Consider the following 4,159-nt stretch of genomic DNA (forward strand, 5'->3'; position numbering starts at 1 on the left):
GGGACACGGGGCGCTGGAGCGTGGAGGAAGGCCACTGCATCGTCTGCCATTGCCTGTAGGAGTATGGGCAGGAGGGAATTAAGGATCGTGGCAACAAAAGGAATGCAGAGGGGAAAAGAGTTTCTCCCCTCTGTGCCCCGCCAACATTCCCTGCAGGGCCAAGACCAGATAAGGCAGCCTTCTTCCCTGGGGTCAGGGCTCTCAGTAGGGGTGGGCATTTCCAGCCCCCACCCCCTCCCTTTTCTTTTTGGCTAAGCTCCATATATGGAGCCTGGGGGGCGCCTGCCGCTCCTGCCTTTTTCTCCCAGATGAGTTTTGCAGTTTCCTGGGGCCCTTTGGCGGCTCTGCTGGAGCTGCTTTTGGGGTGGCGGGGTTGGTCGGGGTGATGTGTGATCCCCCATTTCCCCCGCCCCCCACCTGGTCCTACACCTCCCATGGGAGGGGCCCCCTCCCCCTCCCCCTGGGGGGGGCTGGAGTTGATGTCGGCGCGTGGTGGAGGTCTGATCTCCCTCCCTGTGGTCACTCTTCCCGAGCCAGGCCCTCGTCTAGGGCAGGCAGTGCCTCCAGGCCCGGTCCCCCACCACTCTGGCTGCTGGAGAAGGACACCATGGTATGCAGGAGCATGAGGACAAGGATGTAGAGCCGGATCCTGCTGGGGCTGAGGCGGGAGCCCCCAGAAACCGGCAGCAGGGAGGGCTTTGGTGGCCGAGACGGGCCTGGGGGGCCTCGTGGCGGGGGTGGTAAGTGGTGGTACTGTTGGTGGTAGTGGTGGAAATAAGAGTGGTGGAATTGCTGGTGGTGGGGTTTTGGGGGCTTCAGACTCCTTGAACTTCTTCTTCTCCGACTCGCAGGGAGACCCACTGCACGTCACAGCACTTGGTTTCTGGGCCGCTTTGGTGAAGTATCCAGCAACCCTGCCAATGGATAAGGAAGGCAGGGTGGGGTGCTAAGGGGGCTGCTGGCTATGCCTTTCTGAGAGAGGTGATTGTCAAAAGCTGGGGCTGCTCTGGCAGTCCTGCCCAAGACTCTTTCCCTTGTCCCTTAGTACCATCCCCTTTCTGGACACTGTCTCCCAGGGACCTCAGATAGTTTCTCTGGGATAACTCCCTGGCCCTATTCTACTTCATCCCATCCCCACCTGGGGGCCTCACTACCCACTCGGGCAGCCACTAACCTTCCCCTAACCCAGCTTCCCTGTTGTCCTCCCCGACCACAAGCCTAGCCTGGTGCTGCCTTGGCCCACCTCCGCCCTCTCCCAGGGCCCCTGTCTTTACCTGTACAGATAAAGCCAGGGAGCCCTCCGTATACCATTTCCTCATTGTCAGGGAGGATAAAGGGGCACCGGGTCTGCACCTCCAGGCAGTATTGCTTGCAGGGCACCAGCGCTGGCATTCCTGCTGGTCACGCTGAAGTATTCTGAGCACAGCCAGGCCTTGTAGACAGCCTGTGGGGAGAGGAAAGAGCGTCAGCCAGGTGCACAGCCCCTTCCGGCGTCAGAGGAAAGTGATGAGGAGGGGTGTACCTGTAGTCTGTTGGGGGAGGGTATTGTGTGCTTACTAAGCCAACCCTAAGATCCAGCGGGCTGGGAAGAAGGGTTTGGGTCAAAACCACTACCTCCTACCCCAAATCTCACATTCATAGCCAGAACTCATAGTCCCCAGTCTGTAGTGACCAAAGACTTTTGATTTATTCACTGGTAAAATCACAAAATGACTCTGTATCTGAGCTGGAAAAGGTCTTACCAGTCATCCCGACCAACTGAACCATTTTATAGCTGGTCCCAAGAGATGTCCTGACTTCTCTGAGGTTACTTATATTGAGGTAAATTTCACTTGCTTTCAATTCAGCAAACATTTCTTTGGCTGATGGTGTTAAGTTTCTAAACTCAAGAAAAGAGATGGAGAGGATAATTTTTGCTCTATCTGATTAAGGTGTTGTGTGGATCAAATATTATGACATGTATGAAAATGTTTTTATAAATTCTATAGTGCAGTACCAATGCGAGGGTTATTTTCTAATAAAACAGGAATCTGCCTTTCTAAGCACCAGATTGGGCCTTCAAGCTCTACTTAATCCATACTCTGTCCTGTTGGCTTCGGCCTTGGAGTGGAGCAGACACCACATTTATTTGCTTCAAACTTTGCTTGGCCATTTCACTTCACGTGTCTACTTTCTGCTCTCTATCTAGCCTCTCCTGCCAGGCACTGGGTCCTAGCTAAGAAAGGTTTCCTGCACTGTACTCTTGGCTAATCATCAAGCCAGAGTTCCTCAATGGTGACATTCCTGACATTTTGGACTACAGGATTCTTTGTAGTGTGGGCTGTTCTGTGCACTGTAGAATTATTGAGCAGCATTCCTTGCCTCTACCCAGCAGTTGCCAGTAACATCCTCCACCTCCCCATTGTCTCTGCCCATTGCCAAATATCCCTGAGCAGGGTGGAGGGCCAGGGACACAAAACCATCTCCCATTGAGAACCACTGATCTAACTTCTTGCTCCTGAGAGTGTGGACCTGGACCAGCAGCATCACCATCACGCGAGGAATTGTGAAAAGTGCAGATTCCCAGGCCTGCCCCAGACCTGACAAGTCACACCTGCATTTTAACAGGATGCCCAGAGCCATGCCCACATCCAGTCCCATGTCTTCAGTTGCTCCTTGTATGATGGCTTCTGACTTCAGTGTGGCCTCAGAATCCCCTGGGATACTTGTTAAAATGGCAGATGGCCCCTCCAATTCAGCTTCGAGAGGACTGAGGAGGGCTCAGGAACTGTCTTTGGAACAAGGGTCCAGGTCATTGTGCTTCCAGAGGCCTTTCCACCACACTCTGAGCAACATGGTCAGAGCTTCTTACACAAACATTAAACATGTACACTCAAATGCAAATAACTCCACTGTGAACCTGGACTTTGGCAACGTAACCCCACACTGACCTTTTCCAAAGTGGGGTCAGGGGTGTGGTGTGGGGAATGGTGGTAGTGGGTTGTGGTGCAAATTTATCCTCCTGGGGAACACGGCTTTGCTATCTCACTGGCCTCTCAAAATTTAACATGCTCTAAATCTTAAAATTCAGTTCCTGTCTTCTTTTTTTTTAACTCCAAATCTGCCCACATCACTGTCTTGACCACTTCAGGTAAGTGTCACAACCATGCATCTGAATATTCAAGCCAGAAACTTGGTTGTCGCCCACCATGTTCTCTTAACAGGCTTTCCCACACACAGTCTATCAGCAAGGCGCGCCCAAGTCTCCCTCTATGTCCGTGGCTCTGTGCAGGCCACTGTCAGCTGTCACCTGTATGAGTCTCCTATGTGGCCTCGCTGCCTCTGCTTTTGCTCTTTCGCGATCTACTGTTTACACAAGAGGATCTCAATATGACATTTGATCATGTTACTCCTCTTGCTTCATATCCTTGAATGCATTTAGAATAAAATCCAACTTTCAACCACAGACTTCAAATTCCTGCATAATGTGCTCTTGTCTGTCTCTCCAACCTCATTTTCTACCTCTCCCTTCCAGCTCATCGTGCTCACATGCTGGAGGCTTGCTCTTTTCCTGAACATGCCCTACTTCTTCCACGCTTGGGCCTGGGCACACACTGTCTCATCGCCCTGATATCTCTTGATTCTCCTGCATTTCTGGTCTGCCGGAGTCCTTCTCACTTTGAAGCCTCTCAGTTCAAATGATCATTGAGGTTTGGGTTTACCCTTAGCCTCAGTAGTCTGGTTTCTTTGCTTCATGACCATCTCGTCTAGACATTTGCCCCTCGTCATTCTTTTCCTTAAGCTGATCTCTTTGCACAAGTAGGAGTTTGTCTGCATCCTTGTTTTTGTTTTTCTCTGTCAGCCTCACTAAAATTGTGTGGATTGTATGAAAGCAGGTGTAGGTGTGTCTTCTGACCATTGTGTACTCAGTGCAATATATGGAAAAAAACACAACTGTTCATGGAAATGAACCAGAACAAGTGTATGAGGACATGTCGCCTACTCTCAGAGAAATTCGGTTTCATCTAACTTGAAACTCATGGCAGCATTTTCTAATAAGAGAAGTTAAATCACTGGCCATGGGGAGGGAAGCAAATAGGAAAGCTGGGAAAGATTTCAAAGGGGAAAAGAGTTGAGCAGGCGGATATCTCTCTTGCATCAACCCAACAACGAGGAGGAG

This window comes from Capra hircus (genome assembly GCF_001704415.2).
Source record: "Capra hircus breed San Clemente chromosome X unlocalized genomic scaffold, ASM170441v1, whole genome shotgun sequence".
NCBI lineage: Eukaryota > Metazoa > Chordata > Mammalia > Artiodactyla > Bovidae > Capra > Capra hircus.